We start from the raw sequence: 19,157 nt of genomic DNA, 5'->3' as shown, positions 1-19,157 counted from the left end.
TATGCATCCCTACATAGCTTAAATGTGGGCATGTGACAGATTTTTTGGACAAGTCTTAGTTAAAAATTGCATGATAAGTCCTGGAAATTGGTTAAAATATGAAATAAGGAGCACCAAATAAAGTGGAAAATAACCAGACTATTCATAACTATAGTGACAGTGCTGGTAAATAAAAACGGAAACAGCTAAAGTAGAATAAAGATAGAAACGAAAACAAAGGAAAGGAAATAGGACAGCTTCCTCCAGTTACTGGAAAGCCTTCTCATGCTTTTGTTGTTGCTACTTGAGCAGAAATATTTATTCATATGAAAAGTTGCAGCTCTTCATAACCCGAAAGACTCTACCAGTATATAGGGACCATAATCTGGAAACAAACTAGTTTGTATTCTGTTAGGGTTGGGACAGTTTAAAGAGAAGTACTAGCAGATCAGTGTATTATTGCTAGCGTGATTTCTCCGAACAAGTGATCAGTAGAGTACATCACTTTTCTTAGATTCTTCCTAAATGAGGGGAATCGTTGTATTCCCAATGTGGATACAAACTTTTGTGAGTAGACACTCCTAGACTGTATTACAATTAACTAGTTGCAGTGGGTAGAGGTGGAAATCTCGCAAATTTAGCCTGGGATAGCCAAACTTCTCTATTGCCTCTCCAATGAAAAAAATAATAACATGCTCTTTCCATAACAATAGGAATGTTAAGGACAGAGACAGAACTATACTGACAAGGTGAAAATAAGAGAGAGTTCCTAATTTGGTACTATTGATAGAAATCATGCATCCCCAAATCTCTGTTTCTTTATGTATCCTGGCTTTGGGAGTGGCAAGAAAATACACAGGGGTAGTGAGCATACGTGTGTTAGATGATCAGTAAAAATTGGTACTATCCACACTTCAACAACCTCCTTCGTAAAAGGGGGACATTACAGTGAAAATAAAGAAAAGAAGGAAGGACTAAACTGGGTGAAATTATGTAGATGGCTATTAGAAAGTGAAATTAAAAATAAAAGAAAGAAAAGTGACAGCTTTGCTATTAAGAACCAGTGGCATATCATCAATGGTTGAGTGGCTGAAACAGACTTCAACTCTAGTCATAATATTTGCTTCAATTATCCTACCTTGGATTAAAATTTCATTATGAGAATCACAGATTAGACAAAATAGTTGATGAGGGGCTAAATTTCTCCTTTCCGCGTTGTTTAAATTGAAAACCATCTGAGAACGATTAACTGAAAGACAGGGATCTTCTAGCAAAACACTTGAGGAGGAGCCAAGGTCTTAGACAATGGCATATGAAAAATGTTTACAAGGAATATGCAAAACTTGTGGAGATGACTGGGTTTAGGCATTTAATGTGAAGTACCCACTGGGAATAGAGACATGGCTCAAAGGTAAAGTGTGCAGAGTACAGATATTCTCTGGTGGAAAATTGAAGCATATGACAAAATATATTTTGTGTTATGTCACCATTACATTAGAGTATAATTGAGATCGTATTATGTGCAAATGGAGAGATCCAAATGCACCATTTTTAAATTGGATGTGAGCCAAATTTACCCTTGACCTGATTAAAATTGAACATTTCGAAACCTTTGGCATTTCCCTGGCTATCTTCTTTAATAAATATTAACGGATCTAGAATTCTGGGAAGGCAACAAGAGATTATTCCTCTGATTAAGAAAGAGATTGAAGTGGGAGTATTGATTTCTACTAACTAACTTTTTAACAACTCCATCTTGGAAATACATAAGGCAGTTGGTTCATGGAGACAGACAGTAAGGTTATTGGGATCAAACAAGACAATTTCCCTGAGAGATTTGTCTGGAACAGATATGATAAAACCTATATAACAGGAAATGCAACAAGACAAGGATTATGGATATGTTATAATAGATGTGAGTAGGCCCTTCTTACCCATTCCTTTTTTGTAATGTAGTAAAACATTACCCACATTTATGTGGCGTGGACTTCAGTACACTTTCACATTTTCCCCAAAGGAGCATTTAATTCACTGGCATACTGTCATAAAGTAGTATATCAGCACTTAGACTCTAAAATCATTAGAATCAATTGATGCATTGAGTTGAAAATATAATGATAATTCTTCCTCAGACAGGGAAAATAGAAGGACAGCAGTACACTAGTGACATCATTCATGTGACAAATAAAGACTAGTTGATTTAAGTAGACAAAATTTAAGATCTAGCAAGGTCTGTGAAGTGTTGGACAAGTATAATGAGCTTGGAGTATCTCTCTAAATATGGGGGACTGAACACTATTTTTTACAACAATATAAGAAGTACAGACAGAAACTAATGGGACAATTTGTGTTCTGGTGAAACACATCTCTCATTTAGTGATAATGCTGGACTCAATGCAAAAAGTCCTGAGACTTGTATTTGAATGAAACCTGTATTTGTATAGGGCCTGAAAATAAATATCTATTAAAAGATTTAAAAGGATCATGGCTCAAACATTGCTTGTAGGACCTTGTGATCCAAACACTCAACAAATTTTAAAAGTTTCTGTATTCAAAAAGAGTACAGAATGGGGCCTTTGACAGAAATTGAGAGCCATACCTCAGTAAAGATTGAATTTTGGATTGAAATATGCCTATTGCAGCGACTCAATACAGTTGTTTTGAAAGAATTGGTAGCTGTTACTGGGCACACAAAGAGACTACTTTAACATAAAAGGACATCAGAAAACCCTGAGGATAGGAAAACAGGCAGCAGTTCAGGATCCAAGATCATCTGACAAGAAATGTTTGTGTCCTTTATGAAAAGCCTGCTTCAGTGATGGAGATCCCAAGACCTTCCTGCTCATATGGCTACATAGTTTGAACCAATTTTTCCTCATAGCGAAGGAAAAACAGGCTTGTTGATTACTTATGAGAGTCCCCAGATTGCAGGTCATGCTTTTGTTTACAAATCAGTGAAAATAAGCCCTATAATTGGACAAGTTCTGGTAAAAGAAGGTGGGGATGAATTGTAAACTTATACCATAGGTACAGCTGAATGCCCCAGTATTGAGCAGTGTCAACATATATCCTCAGAAAAGTGTTAAAATATTTACAGATTTTTTTGGACTGGATACAAATATCATGATATGCAGTCTAGCAAATGGACCGTAGATGACTGGACACTACCAATATGGGGTATTTAGTTATAGGAGTTCTTACAGAAATGTATAGGTAGAATTAAGACCCAGTACTTGGCACAGAAGGAGACTTTAGATGATCTGATTATGTGTGTGTGTGTGTGTGATTTTATATACATATAAAAGTATCAAACAGCTTTGTTAGTGAAATAATATGGCACAATGGTATTCAAGCAATCCAAAAGTAGGCCAGGTAATGAAATATTCCTGTCCAATTCAGTGAACCATTATTGTGTTAAAGGGTTATACTTAGTACTATCAGAAAATAAAGTGCCTAAAGATGGCTTAAGAAGAATCCGTTGAGGTCAAAGACTTGCATAAAATGACAAGTGGATTATATCCAACCTCACTGCCCAAAGGACAGTTTCCTAAGGCAACCTCTAATTTGGGGTGCATTGTTTATTTTCAACTTGCACACCTTCCCTTAATTCCTGGTGACAAAAATATATATGATAATTTAATGAGCCCTAGCTCCAAGGCCAAGCAGTAGCTTTAGGAACAGAATACAGAATTCTGAATCACACCAAAGTTAAAATACTAGAGCCTGTCATCATGCTGAAAAGGGTTTGCTAATCTTAATATATGCATTACTGGTAGCTCTCTTCCCAGATTGGTTATGTCTGGTTGTCTGTATGGAAATAAAATGAAACAGGGGCACCTGGGTGGTTCAGTCAGCTAAGCGTCCGACTTCGGCTCAGGTCGTGATCTCACAGGTTGTGAATTCAAGCCCCACCTCAGGCTCTGTGCTGACAGCTAGCTCAGAGCCTGGAGCCAGTTTCAAATTCTGTGTCTCCCTCTCTCTGCTCCTCCCCACTCCTACTCTGTCTCTCACTCTCTCAAAAACAAACACTGAAAAAATAAAAACTTTAAAAAATGGAACATGTTGATAGGACACCACACATGCGCTGGGAGAGGGCATGGACCCTCACTGAAAAAACAAATAACTATTTTAACCTTTATGAAATCTATATTTAATTTATTTTTTAATTTTTTAATGTTTATTTTTGAGAGAGAGAAAGAGAGACCAATAGACCATGAGTGGGGTAGGGGCATAGAGAGAGAGAGGGAGATAAAGAATCTGAAACAGGCCCCAGGCTCTGAACTCTCAGCACAGAGCCCTACACAGGGCTTGAACTTGGGAATGATGAGATCATGACCTAGGCTAGAGGTCTTAATTAGCCTTAATTAAGCTTGATACTTAACCAACTGAGCCACTCAGACACCCCTGAAATCTATATTTTAAAGATCAGTGGTCAGAAATGCTAGAAATCTGAATGGTAGGTTGTTCATTTACAAAATATGAATACTATGCCGAAATTAGAGCAGAACAGTACTCAAGAGTGAGGTTTTTAAATTGTTTTCTATTAACTCAGGTACTCTGTATATAGGAGAACTTCTATTTTTCATGGTTTACTTTCCTTCATGCCAGGAATTAAGGGCCAATGCTATGTCCTCCCTATGAGGCTAATTGAGGAGTGTTGCTTAATTAATGATAACTGGAAGTCTGAGCTGGACAGAGCTTAATTTATCATATCTGAGATGTGACTATCTTTAGAAACAGATAGAATCCAGAATTTAATGAACACTGACTTCTAGGTACAACTGCAGGCACTGGACATGTAGTTTCTGTGGAGAAAGAATAGAAAATGATACTGCATCATGCATGAGTGTTAAGCTTTTAAAAATATCTTTGCCATGCCTGTAGTGTATAATGAAATTTGGTCAATTCTAATTGACTAAATGAAAGTAGAAACTGTGTAGATGATGATGGCTAGTATTAGAGAATATTTGGGGTGGGGGACTATTTTGAAAACCTTAAATGTTACAATACCTTATGGAAAAATGGCCAGAAAAAAATAAGTATATTTGGTCTCAGAAGATTACAAATGAAACTAATCATCTATACATATATAAAAAAAGAATATTCTCATAAAAGTAATCTAAATATCTATTAAGGGTTATGGTCACAATTAAAAAGATTTACATAAGTAATTTACACTCATTAATTACTGGTAAATGTAGAGTTAAGAGTATATTGATTATCTTTGTTAGCGATCTCTTTGCCTAGGGTTTAACCAGTTTAAGAATTCCCAGTTATATTTAATAATTAGTTGTTTCCTAAGTATGTCATGTTTTCCCGTACTTCTGGGTCTCTCTATCACTATTATGTCCTATAAAGATTCTGATCTTTTTGCCTCACCTTGTCTTAAGCATTCTCCAAATTAATTCCTCATGGAAGCTTTACTTATCCCTGAGTTTGGGTTATGTGTATTTTTTTATTTGCTTCTCCATAACTATAATCAGTTCTAGTCCAAATACCCATTTACTTCTTCATCTTGATTTTGAGGTGAGAGTGCCACTGTGTAATTCACAGACTACAGAATCAGAATCACATGGGAGGTAATTTAAAAAAATATGTCCTTGGATCTCACCCTAGACTTATTAAATAAGAAACTCTAGAGCCTTGGAATTGACTCTGGCGATTCTTATAAGCAGTAATATTTGAAAAATCTTTGCTCTACTCTATGCTCTCCTAAATAGCCTGTGGAGAAGCTTTCTGACATAAAATTCAGTAAGACTATAGAACTTCAATGCTGCTCCTGATACCAATTAGTTTCCTATTGGATCAGCCTTCTCAAATATCAGTATTTTATAGCTCCTTTAATAGGAATAATAATAACAATAATAAAGTAGCATAGGCTGCAGTTTTTATTTGATTTATTATATCATGTTCTGTGTTTTAAGCACAAACACATCTAGGAGTGAAGTTACTGTGATTTAATTTTTTTATTACTATAAATAAAAGAAAATTTAATCATTATATATAAGAAGAATGGAAAAACAGATATTACACTTAACAGTATTAATTCTGTGGGATAAATCATAAATCTACTTCATTAACATGAAATTACTGAATGCAAAATAAATCTGATAAAATTGATAGTTGGGCACAGCTTTCTTTGAGTTTATCATGATTCATACTGAGCCTTATGATGGTTCTAAGTCTTACTCAATTGTTAAAATATAAAATACCATGAAACTTTAATTTGGATACAACAACACAATAGATTTTGGCCTTCCTTGGCCAGAATCCTTACTTATTTGACAAACATTTTCTTATTAGTTTTTGAAAAATATTTAAAATTTTAATTATAAAGTTTTGCCTTTTTTTTTTTTTTTTAGAGCAACTGCCATTTTATTGGAAGCTCCATTGTGGGCTTTCACCATAAGCCCTACCAAAGAATAGAGTTGGGGGTACACCTGCTGAGAAGAGTCTGGAGTCCCACATTATAGTCTCACCACCCAGAGCAGGCAGGTCCGCTTGGCACTTCTACTCCCCAACCAGTTCCCAGACTGGGAAGAGCCGAGCAGAGCAATGGAGGGGGCCTAGAACCGAAAGTGCAAGGCTCAAGCACCACTCAAGTATCCAATCAAACCCAAGCCTGTGCTGCTCTTTTTAAGGTAGGGCGGCAAGAAGGGTTCTGCTGGCCAGGGACTGGCCCATAGCTGGGGGGAATGCAGGAGTCTGGGTGGAAGAAAAAGAGGCTCTCAGGAAAAGAGCCACAGGAACTGAGAGGAAGCCGTGAGAGTGCAGGAGAGCTCCCAGAAGGAGGCAGGGATGTGAAGAGGCGGGCCTGGCCACATTTAAGTGGCTCCAAGCAAGGTGGAACCAGTTCTGCTGAAGCTGCCCACTCTTCTGGAGCCTGGGGCTTGCCTCCAAGGAGCAGTTCCCAACCTTCTCACACACAGGTGAGCTGGGAGCAGCAGTAAGAGGGGAAGGGGTGGAAGAGAGGGCCCTGGAGGCATAGCAATTCTTCCCCCAACTCCAGTCCCAACCACTGGTCAGCCAGTTGGCTTTGAGAGTGTAAATGGTGCGGCATTTTGCCCACTACTGCTCACAAATTTCCTGAAAGAGTGGCATGCCCGCCCTTTGCTCTCCCTGCTCACTGGGTTCCACCTGCTGGGTCCAAGGACCCAGGTTCAAGGAGCAGAAGCAGACAGCCTGTATGAAGTGCTTCTGACAGCACGGAGTCATCAATCCTCAGAGAACCAAACTAAAGTTGTAGAGCAGGGACGCATCTGGGTGGGCTTCCAAGTTTTTGTTAGCCATGCAGCAGGCTTCAGGGTGACCTGCCTGTCACCCCGAGTTGAGGAGAGTCTGTGCAGATCAAGCAGCTAGAGTTTTAGAGCTGCATTCTGTTAACAAGTAAGCTATACATAAAGAGAGCCCAAGACAGGTAGAGAATCCCTCTCAAGTATGCAGCGGAGTGCTAATCAACACACATTTGAGGAAAATACCTAAGGCTGAGAAAAGAACCACCTGACACATGTTTAGAAAACTATCTCCAGAGCTCAAATAGAGTAATAATTAGTTTGTGTTTCACTGATGTGTGAAAATGTTATAAATTTGGGGCCACTGACTAGAGTACTAAGAAATGTATTGCCTCGGGGCGCCTGGGTGGCTTAGTCGGTTAAGCGTCCCACTTTCGCTTAGGTCATGGTCTCACGGTTTGTGGGTTTGAGCCCCACATCGGGCTCTATGCTGACTGCCAGCTCAGAGCCTGGAGCCTATTTCGGAGTCTGTGTCTCCCTCTCTCTCTGACCCTCCCCTGCTCACGCTGTCTCTCTCTCTCTCTCTCTCTCTCTCTCTCTCCTAGAAATAAAAAAGAAAGAAAGAAAGAAAGAAAGAAATGTATTGCCTCACTAGTGAAATAAAATTAGCCCAAGACTAAAGACTTGCTCTGGCCCTATGTAAGGCTCAAACTACTTCCAAAAAACCCAGCTAGGTCAAAATAAAACCTCAAGAATATTTAAGGTATGTAAAAATATAGTGCTCAACAAGGTAAAATTCAGTGTGTCAGGCATTCAATAAAAAATTACCAACCAAGCAAAGAAGGATGAAAGTATGACCCAAATGAGGAGAAATTAAGGAGACCAGAAATGGAATACCAAAATAAACTATGGGCTGAATATCATATATATATATATATATATGCCAAACCATATCTATGATGCTGTTGTATTTATTGTTTATATAAATTATTACCACAGCAACATGTAGGCTGTACAAATATCTTTTTCAATTATCAAGTTTCATATGTTCACTCTCTATTAAAAATCTGTATAAGGGTATGTGGGTGCCTCAGTCAGTTAAGTCACCTACTTTAGATTTCAGCTCAGGTCATGATCTCACAGTTGGTGGGATTGAGCCCCGTATTGAGCTCTGTGCTGACAGTATGAAGCCTGCTTGGGATTCTCCTCTCTCTCTCTCTCTCTCTCTCTGTCTCCCTCTGTCTCTCTCTCTCTCTCTCTCTCTCTCTCTGCCTATCCCCTGCTCACTCACATGCATGCTCTCTTCAAAGTAAATACATAACCATTTAAAAAGACTACCATTTAAAAGTATGCACATGTGGAAGGGTGGGTGGGAAAGGATCGCTGGCGGGGATTCAAGGCGAAGCTGGCGCTTCTGACCCTGCCCTGAGACCCAGTGCCCACCTGATTGGCTCTGCTCAGCCATGATGTAGGTGACCCTCATCTTCAACACCATGAGAAGCCAAGGTTCTCCAAGTTCTACAAGCCCTACAGAGAAGATACACAACAGAAAATCATCAGAGAGACATTCTATTTGGTATCTAAGAGAGATGGAAATGTTTGTAATTTCCCAGAAGTAGAATTGTTAATTGGAGGATCTGATAACAAACTGATTTATAGACATTATGCAGCATTATAGTTGCCTTCTGTGTGGATTCTTCACAGAGTGAACTTGGCATTTTAAATCTAATTCAAACACCCAAGAAGCGCAAGATTCGTGGATCTCTTACCACGTGTATTCAGATCTGACCCCCCAACCCACCCCTCCCTGCTTCCTGAAAATCTTTAATGTCCTTAGAACTCAAGGTCTTTGTGGAAACATTAGACAAATGTTTTGAAAATGTCTGTGAACTGGATTTAATTTACCAGGTAGACAAAGTTCACAATATTCTTCCAGAAATGGTGATGGGATGAATGGTATTGGAGACAAAAATGAATGAGATTATCACACAAATTGATGCACAAAATAAACTGGAGAAATCTGAGGCTGGCTTTGCAGGAGCTCCAGCCTGTACTATATCAGCTGTAAAGAATATGAATCTTCCTGAGATCCCAAGAAATATTAATATTGCTGATATCAGTATAAAAGTGCCAAACCTGCCCTCTATTTAAAATTAAAAATTAAAAAGGCCACTCCCAGATAAAGTCCAGGGTAAAAGTCATTTAAGTTCACCATGTAGTTGTTTACCAAACATAGAGGAAGAGACTCTTAACTTTTGCTCTTGGATTTAAGTCCAGATACTATAGAGAAGTTTTATACAATCAGTATGGAAGTTCAATGCTGCTTTTTTTGCTCAGTGATTTTGAAGAAATTGAGTAGTACCAGCATCATATTTCTTTCTTTTCTGAACTGCATTCCTATGCCCACCTAAGTCATGCCTCTGTATACTGGGTACTACAGTATTTCAAAAGGTGTTTGAGACACTTCTTTAAATTATGTTCTTTAAACAATCCAAAATGTTGGTGTTTTGTATGCTTCACAAGAGCAGCATTCCATAATTCTTCCTGCTTTTTGTCACAATTGTTATTTAAAGAACCAAGTGTGTATTGCATGAAAACATTATGACCTTTTTCTCTTTTTTATTTATTTTTCAATTAAAATGTACCATTTTATTGATAGTAAGTACTGTTCACCTTGAAAAAGAGAGCTTTAGAAAAAGGCTGATCTACTACATGGCCTCATCATGAAGCCTAGGTAAGGCCTTCTATATCATATCAAATCTAGATAGTGTTATCAATATATTCAAATTTTCTGGAAGAAAAGAGTGGTGATTCCATAAGTCAAAGCAGCTCTTCCTTGAATGAGCTGCCTCTTTGAGAGATGTACAAAGGTGATATAGTCTATTCACATTCTATTCTTGTCATTGCTGACGTCCTTCTTGGTAGTCAGTATGTTGTCTGGATACCCTAGCCTTGGTAGTCCTATCTTGTCCTGGATTTCTGACGCCCATTGAAGAGCTTCATAGCATCTGTTCCAAGGGAAGCATCAGCACACAGGAACAATAATTAGGTCATGATTCCGACTACTGCCTCACGTTGCTATGCCTACCAAAGCAGAAACCTTCCAATATCTGTATCCCTTCTTCACCTCTGTGTGGGGGTTTGTCCTCGAATTTCACCTATGTCCTCTCCCCTCAGTAAATTTCTTTTTTTTTTAAGGGTAATTTTGATCTTTTTCCTTCCCTGTATTTTCTGAGAAAAATGTATCCTTTAAAAGATTGGTCATTATTTTTATTTTATTTATTATTTTTTAGTCAAGTTAGCTAAAACACAGTGTAGTCTTGGAAACAGGATCAGAGTCCCATGATTCATCAGTTATGTATAACACCCAGTGCTCGACCCAAAAAGTGCCCTCCTCAATGTCCATCACCCATTTTCTCCACCCCCAGCCCCCACCTCCATAAAATATCAATTTGTTCTCTGTATTTAAGAGTTTCTTATGGTTTGCCTCCTTCTCTGTTTCTATCTTATTTTCCTTCCCTTCCCCTCCTCTATAGTCTTCTGTTTACTTTCTCAGATTCCACATATGAGTGAAATCATATGATATCTGTCTTTCTGTGACTGACTTATTTCACCTAGCATAATACTCTCCAACTCAATCCACTTTGTTGGAAATGTTAAGATTTCATGCTTTTTCACTGCCGAATCGTATTCCATGGTGTGTGTGTGTATGTGTGTGTGTGTGTGTGTGTGTGTGTGTATGCATGCATATGTGTGTGTATATATATGTATATATATCAACTCTTCTTTACCTGTTCATCAGCTGATGAACATTTGGGTTCTTTCCATAATTTGGCTATTGTTGATAGTGCTGCTATCCCTATAAACATTGGGGTGCATGTGGCCCTAAGAATCAGCATTCCTCTATCCTTTGGATAAATTCTTAGTAGTAAAATTGCTGAATTATAGGGTAATTTTAATTTTTAAAGAACCTCTACACTGTTTTCCAGAATGGCTGCACCATTTTGCATTCCCACCAACATTGTAAGAGGGTTCCCCTTTCTCCACATCCTTGCCCAACATCTGTTGTTGCCTGAGTTGTTAATTTTAGCCACTCTGACAAGTACGAGGTGGTATCTCAGTGTATTTTCAATTTGTATTTCCCTGAGGATGAGTGATGTTAAGCATCTTTCCATGTCCCTGTTGGCCATCTGGATGTCTTCTTTGGAAAAATGTCTATTAATGTCTTCTACCCATTTCTTCACTGGATTATTTGTTTTTGGGGTGTTAAGTTTGATAAGTTCTTTATAGATCTGGATAATAACCCTTTATCTAATATGTGATCTGATCTGATCTAATATTTGCAAATAGCAAATATATTCTTCCATTCCGTTGGTTGCCTTATAGTGTTGTTGATTGTTTCCTTTGCTGTGAAGAAGCTTTTTATCTTGATGAGGTTCTAATAGTTTATTTTTGTTTTTGTTTCCCTTGCCTCTGGAGACATGTCAAGTAAGTTGCTATAGCTGTGGTCAAAGGGTTTTGCTGTCTGTTTTCTACTACAGGATTTTGATGATTTTCTATCTCACATTTAGGTCTTCCGTTTTGAATATATTTTTGTGTATGGTATAAGAAAGTGGTCATTTTATTTTTCTTCATGTTGCTGTCCAGTTCTCCCAGCACCATTTGCCTAAGAGACTGTCTTTTTTCCATTGGATACTCTTTCCTGCTTTGTCAAAGATTAGTTACCCATGTATTTGTTGGTCCATGTCTGGTTCCTGTATTCTATTCCATTGGCCTATGTGTCTGTTTTTGTGCCAATACCATACTGTCTTGATGATTACAGCTTTGTAATACAGGCTAAAGTCCAAGATTATGATGCCCCAGCTTTAGATTTTTTTTCAACATTACTTTGGCTGTTTGGGGTCTTCTATGGTTCTATACAAATTTTAGGATTGTTTGTTCTAGCTCTGTGAAGAATACTGGTGCTATTTTGATTGGGACTGCGTTGAATGTATAGATTGCTTTGGGTAGTATCGACATTTTAACAATATTTTTTCTTTCTAATCCATGAGTGTGGAATGGTTTTCCATTTCTTTGTGTCTCCTTCAATTTCTTTCATAAGCTTTCTTTAGTTTTCAGTGTACAGATCTTTAGTTCTTTAGTTAGGTTTATTCCTAGGGATCTTATGGTTCTTGGTGCAATTATAGTTGAGAATTTCCCTAATCTGGGGAAGGAAACAGATGTCCAAGTCCAAGAGGCACATAGAACTCCATTCAAAATTAAAGCAAGCAAAAACTAACAAACAAACAAAACCAGGTCAACACTATGATACATCATGAAACTGGTGAATAGAGAGAATTCTGAAAGGAGCTAGAGACAAACGGCCCTTAACCTGCAAGGATAGGCACATAAGGGTAGTAGTAGACCTGTCCACTGAAATGTGGCAGGACAGAAGGGAGTGGCAGGAAATATTCGATGTACTGAATGAGAATCCTTTATCTAGCGAGGCTGTCATTAGAATAGAAGGAGAGATAAAGGCTTTCCCAGACAAGCACAAACTAAAGGATCTCATGACCACTAAGCCAGCCTTCCAGGAGATTCTGAGGGGGACTCTGTGAGCAAAAGGCAGCAAAGACTACAAAGGACCAAAGACATAACCACAAGCATGAAACCTACAGATAACACAGTGATACTAAATCCATATATTTCTTTCTTTTTTTTAAATGTTTTTATTTATTTCCAGGAGAGAGAGAGAGAGAAAGACAGCGTGAGCAGGGCAGGGTCAGAGAGAGTGGGAGTCACAGACTCTGAAACAGGCTCCAGGCTCTGAGCTGGCAGTCAGCACAGAGCCCGACGTGGGGCTCGAACCCACGAACCACGAGATCATGACCTAAGCGAAAGTCAGACGCTTAACTGACTAAGCCACCCAGGTGCCCCGTAAATCCATATATTTCAATATTCACTCTGAATGTAAATGGACTTACTGCCCCAATCGAAAGACATAGCGTATCAGAATGGATAAAGAAACAAGATCCCTCTATATGCTACCTATGAATGACTAATTTTAGACCTGAGGACGCCTGCTGATTGAAAGTGAGGTGTTGGAGAACCACCTGTCATTCTACTGCATATCAAAAGAAAGATGGAGTAGCCATACTTACATCAGACAAACTAGTTTTTAAAACAAAGACTGTAATAGGAGATGAAAAGGGGCATTATATCACAATTAAGGGGTATGTCTATTAAGAAGAGATAACAATTATAAATGTTTATGCCTCTAACATGAAGGCACCCAAATATATATATCAATTAATTGCAAACATAAAGAAATATATAGAAAATAATACTGTGATTGTAGGGGACTTTAATACTCAACTTACAGCAATGGGCAGATCAGCTAGGCAGAAAATAAATAAGGAAACAATGGCTCTGAATGACATATTGGACCAGATGGACCTAACAGATATATTCAGAACTCTTCATCCAAAAAGAGAATATACTTTCTTCTCAAATGTACATGGAATATTCTCCAAAACAGATCTCATACTGGGTCACAAAACAGCCCTCAACTAATGTAAAAGGATTGAAATCATACCATTCATATTTTCAGATCACAGTGCTATGAAACTTGAAATCAACTACAGAAAAAATGTTGGAAAGCCCCCAAATACATGGAGGTTAAAGAATATTCTACTAAAGAATGAATGGGTCAACGAGGAAGTTAAAGAAGAAATTTAAAAAATATATGAAAGTAATGAACTCCTTTCATTTGCAGTCCAAACCCTTTGGAATACAGCAAAGGCAGTCCTAAGAGGAAAATACATGGCAATTCAGGTGTATCTCAAGAACCAAGAAGTTCCCAAATATATAACCTAACCTCACACCTAAAGGACCTAGAAAGGCAACACCAAAGAAAGCCCAAAGTCAGCAGAAGAAGAGAAATAATAAAAATTAGGGCAGAAATAAACAATATAGAATCTAAAAAATCATTAGAAGAGATCAATGAACCTAAGAACTATTTCTTTTTTAAAGAAGAAACAAAATTGATAATCCCCTAGCCAGACATCTCAAAAAGAAGCGAGAGGACCCAAATAGATAAAATCATGAATGAAAGAGGACAGATCACACCAACACCACAGAAATACAAAAAAAAAAAATTAGAGAATAATATGAAAAATTATATGCCAACAAACTGGACAATCTGGAAGAAATGGACAAATTACTAGACACCCACACACTACCAAAACTCAAAATGGAAGAAATAGAAAATATGAACCATGAAGAAATTGAATTGGTTATCAAAAATCTCCCAACAAATAAGAGTCATGGACCAGAGGGTGTCCCAGGGGAATTGTGTGAGGCATTTCAAGCAGAGTTTATACCTATTCTTCTCAAGCTGTTCCAAAAAAAAAAAAAAAATAGAAATGGAAAGAAAGCTTTCAGACTCATTCTGTGAAGCCAGCATTACCTTGATTTTCAAACCAGAGAAAGACCCCACTAAAAAGGAGAACTGCAGGCCAATATCACTGATGAGATGGATGCAGAAATTCTCAACAAAATACTAGCAACTCTAATTCAGTGGTATATTAAAAGAATTATTCACCATGATCAAATGGGATTCATTTCCTGGGCTGCAGGGTTGGTTCATTATTCACAAATCAATCAACGTGCTGCATCACATTAATAGAAGAAGGATAAGGACCATTTGATCCCATCAATAGATTCAGAAAAAGTATTTGACAAAATACAGCATCCTCTCTTATTAGAAGGCCTCATGAAAGTTGGGATAGGCTTGCCTGAGTAGCACAGTTGGTTAAGCATTGACTTCATGAGTTCTAGCCCTGGATTGGGCTCTCTGCTGTCAGCACAGGGCCCACTTTGGATTTTCTGTCGGCCTCTCTCTCGGCCCCTCCCCCACCTTTACTTTCTCTCTCAATAAAAAAACATTTTTTAAAAGTCAGGAAAGAAGGGATGTAACCTAACATCATAAAAGCCACATATGAAAGGCCCACAGCTAATAACATACTCAGTGGGGAAAAACTAAGAGCTTTCTCCGTGAGATCAGTAACACGACAGGTATATTCACTCTCACCCCTATTGTTTAACATAGTGTTGAAAGTCTTTGCCACAGCCATCAGACAACGAAATGAAATAAAAGACATCCAAATTGGCAAAGAAGAAGTCAAACTTTCACTCTTTGCAGATGACACGATACCCTATATGGAAAACCTGAAAGACTCCACCTAATATTGTTAGAACTGATATATGAATTCAGCAAAGTTGCAGGATATAAAAAACAATGTAAAGAAATTGTTTGCATTTCTGTACAGCAATAATGAAGCGACAGAAAGAGATATCAAGGAATCAATCTCACTTACAATTTCACCAAAAACCGTAAAATATCTAGGAATAAATCTCTTAATTGAAGTAAACTCCAAGATAATTGGACTCCTAAAGCATATATATATATATATATATATATACATATATATATGGAGAGAGAAAGTCATGTATTGTTTTGGAAGTTTTTATAGTTTTACTTGCTATTAAATTTTAGTTTTATAATTATCCCTTATTTGTATAAATTTTAGTTATTGTTATTTGATGGATATGTCTTTGTTAACTATGTATTTAAGAAACAATAGTGATGATTAAGGTTTTACTTTTGATATTTTATGTTATTACAACCCATTTGGGAAAAGGCAAGTTATTGTTTTCATTTTCCTAATCCAGTACTTCTCTTTTGCTACATGTTAATAAATGGCTCCTTTAAACTATTGATTGCCACTGTCTGCAACCTACATTTATCACAGCTGCATCACTGTTTTCTATTGCATAGTAATTTGCTTCTCATTTATTTCATTTTGTAGCACACAAAAGCTAAAAATCATAAACACCTTGCAATAAGGGACCATACAGGATGCATATTTAACATGATATTGTTTTTTATGACCTTTTTATTCAAAGCATAAATGGATTTAAAGTATAGATATTATTAACTGAGGAACAAAAATTTTTTAAATTGGGTTAAGTGAATGAAAATTAAATGTTCCAAGGTATTATTTGGTGTTATCACTGGTGATAAAAAGCAAACGAACAATATTTTTCTATTTTAACATATTTTATAGTATGCTGTCAAATATTTTAGGGTTTGTAGGGCTGTCTTGTTTCCTCATTCTATGGATTTCTCCTTTGGATCATTGAGTTAGCCCCATCTTTCCAGTTTTACTCAAGTTAGCCAAGGTTAAGTCCTGATGATTGCAGCCAAAGGAATCTTGACACACAGGGTTTACACACCATCAACACTGAATTGTTACTTTATGTGTTTTATGCTAACTAAACACTGTTAATATTTATGTTGTACTCAAAAAATAAAGCATGCATTTTAAGGAACTTAAGATATAGTTGAAATTTTAAGGATAAATTTGTATAATGAACATTTAAATCATAACACTTCAGACAAAATTCTAGAAGATTTTTTTACAAAATTCCTAAATTCTATTCTCATAATAAGAGTCTGTGAACAAAAGTTTCATAATGAAAATTTAAGCATATACTAGTATTATATTCAATAACTTTTCACTTATTTTCCAAAGAAAAACTAAGGGAAAGGGGAAAGTAAAAAGGATTAAAGTTCATCATTAAGTTACCAAATTAGATTTGCTTAGCTATGGTAAGTTACTGGATTATATGACCTTTCCTTTCTAAACTATTATCAAAGCCCATTAGCTCTAATTATTGTTCTACAAATCATGAATTAATCTAAGCAAAATTAATATCCAGAATTACTACATGATTGAAATATGTGGAAAGTCAGATAATTTATTGAAATAGGAATGAAAATGTACAGTTAGGTATAAGTAGCCTAAATAGCTAGACTGAGTATTCAGTAAACACCCTCATAACATCCAAGATGAAATATTCATCCTTAAAAATCCACAAACCAGATTTTTCAACTACTTGGATTTTTAAAACTCTCAACCTAAAATTGAGCTGATGTTAACTAAACTCACAGAAGATTGATAAATAAATCAAATTTCCAATATATTAATTTACTCTAGTGATCCCATTTCTACCTAGAGCAGCTTACTTCCTGGTATTTGAACTATACAAGAAAATTAATTATTGATCAAAAGCTTGCCTGGTGACCATGGTATGAAAGAATAGAAAAGCAGATAGCCTCAAGAGATATTTCATCTGTTTTATGAAGAAGCCTAGTAAATTATTCCTACCTCCCACAGCAGAGAACACTATCAAGGGGCCAAATTTCTCAGATTCCCCCAAATTATTTCTTATTTCTTAGCAGTGATGAATCCATACTGCTGAATTTTGTTTCTCTGAAATCTGTTTTCTTATTCTATTCATTTCTCTACTGACAGTTTCATTCTTTTGATATGTTAGTATCACTGATCATATAGGAGAGTTGTGTATATAAACAGAACAAATTAAATATTTTCCTTCTTATTTTTAGTAATTAGCTTTCAGAGGGTTACTTGAACTTTGAGTTATGGGAAGGAATCTCATTCTTCCCCAATTGACTATTTTATCTTTCTTCAAGGTCAAGTCTTCCATTTCAACCTATGCATGAAAAATGATAATCTGCTCATAACTTATGTTGTCATGCCCAGGATAAAGCCACCATCATCCTCCTAGAAACATAGGCCAAAAGTGTAAGATCACTTTCACTGTTTTCTCTGTCTTTGAATCTTCCATTCACAAAATCATCAGTTCTTTTTGTGCAATATTTTGTGTTCCCTCTTTCCCATTCTAATTCTCACTGCCATGATCCAGAATATTTCTAGGTTTGCCCTTGACTATACTATTTATTTATTCATTCTTTCAGTCATTCAACAAATATTTTCTTGAGTTTCTACTGTGTACTAGTCACCAGTCTGAGGATATAAGAGGAGACAGATATAAAGGAATCTGACCCCATAGGATTACATTCTACTGGAGGAACACAATAAAGTATAACTAGTAAACAAATATATTATGCTATAAATATTAAGATAAAGTAAAATAATAGGAGCGTGATGAGAAAGAAGCATTGTAATATAGTGCTTCTATATGCATAATGATGCATTACTTTAGGTGAATAATCAGGTAAGACTTTTCTAGAATGAAATTTAAGCAGAGACCTAAGTGATTGAAAGAACAAAGGGATGGGGAAATATTAGTGAATGAATAGTCTTTCAAACATTGAAAGATAAGGGGGAAAATGTTGGGAAGTTTGAAAAATAATATAAAGGCAGTGTTGCTGAAGTGGACTAGAAAACAGAGAACACTAGAAATGAGGCTCAAGACATAGACAGGGTCCAAGACATGGAGGGCCTTGTAAGTTTGGTAACAGTTTAGGTTTTATTCTATAGGTATGTGAAATCATTTGAGTGCTGTAAGTCCTAAAAGAACATCATCGACTGAAAATTTCCACGCTTGTCCAGAAAATTTCCACGCCATTTTTGCTTTCCAAAAAAAAAAAAAGTGTAAATGGAAGAGATGATTGGATTTAGGATAACTTTTGGAGGTAGAGTCAGTGGGACTTGCCAATCAAATGGAATATAAGATGAAAATAAAGGACACTGATGTTTTTAGTCTGAGAAACTGGGACAGTATATTGCCATTTATTAAGGTGAGAAAGATTGAAGAAATCATGGAATAATGGAGAAGATAAGTTTAATTTAGAAAAATTATACAGGTATGTTTTGCAGATTCTCATTCATTGATGTAAATACAGCAAAGACATTCTAACCTATTGTCTTCTATAGTGTTGTCAACGTTTAATTTCAGGGTTTAGCCACAAAATCTGTAACGATGGATTAAGAAACAATTAGAAATGCACCAGGCAACTTGTACTTGAACATTCCAGATTGAATCAGAGACTGGAATTCAAAATCCAAGTAAGAATGTTGGAGTAATATATCTTTTGTAACTCTCTAATTTTGCCCCCTGAAAGAACAATAGTAAACG

General features: G+C 36.6%; 1 pseudogene; it reads left to right on the top strand.

Annotated features, from left to right (window-relative positions):
- The first annotated feature begins 6,674 nt into the window (after window positions 1-6,674).
- On the top strand, window positions 6,675-9,362 carry LOC120223895 (annotated as a pseudogene).
- The last annotated feature ends 9,795 nt before the right edge of the window (window positions 9,363-19,157 follow it).

This window comes from Hyaena hyaena, unplaced genomic scaffold, assembly GCF_003009895.1.
Source record: "Hyaena hyaena isolate Hyena2069 unplaced genomic scaffold, ASM300989v1 scaffold_1060, whole genome shotgun sequence".
NCBI classification, from domain to species: domain Eukaryota; kingdom Metazoa; phylum Chordata; class Mammalia; order Carnivora; family Hyaenidae; genus Hyaena; species Hyaena hyaena.
Note: the sequence above shows the minus strand (reverse complement) of the source record. Positions and strands in the feature narration are given on the sequence as shown.